Below are 808 nucleotides of genomic sequence, written 5' to 3'. Positions count from 1 at the left end.
ATTTTCGACATCTGAATCAAATAATCCATAAAGGGATAAGGATTCATAATAAGATGATCAATGGGGATTTTGAATGTTTGAAATGTTTTTATATTTTTCAATCATCACTAATAAAATTCAATCATAAAAATCGATTTCAAGGTTGGTTTTAATAATAACTATGTGATCAAATGATAACTTTATAATCAAATGTTTTCAAAACAAGTATTTAAAATTTATTATATGATATACTAATTTTTAAAACTTGATTATAGTTTATAATATTTGAAATAAATATTTACTTTAGTCAAAGATTTTCATTTAAACAATCATAAAAGTTTTTCAAAAAAAAAATTTTAGTTTTCAAAATCAGACATCAATGGTCAAAGATTTTCATTTAAACAATCATAAAAGTTTTTCAAAAAAAAAATTTTAGTTTTCAAAATCAGACATCAATGGTCAAAGATTTTCATTTAAACAATCATAAAAGTTTTTCAAAAAAAAAATTTTAGTTTTCAAAATCAGACATCAATGGTCAAAGATTTTCATTTAAACAATCATAAAAGTTTTTCAAAAAAAAAATTTTAGTTTTCAAAATCAGACATCAATGGTCAAAGATTTTCATTTAAACAATCATAAAAGTTTTTCAAAAAAAAAATTTTAGTTTTCAAAATCAGACATCAATGGTCAAAGATTTTCATTTAAACAATCATAAAAGTTTTTCAAAAAAAAAATTTTAGTTTTCAAAATCAGACATCAATGGTCAAAGATTTTCATTTAAACAATCATAAAAGTTTTTCAAAATTTTTTTTCAGTTTTCAAAATCAGA

Source organism: Brassica oleracea, chromosome C2 (genome assembly GCF_000695525.1).
Source record: "Brassica oleracea var. oleracea cultivar TO1000 chromosome C2, BOL, whole genome shotgun sequence".
NCBI classification, from domain to species: domain Eukaryota; kingdom Viridiplantae; phylum Streptophyta; class Magnoliopsida; order Brassicales; family Brassicaceae; genus Brassica; species Brassica oleracea.
The sequence above is the reverse complement of the archived record's forward strand: the minus strand, read 5'-3'. Positions refer to the sequence as shown.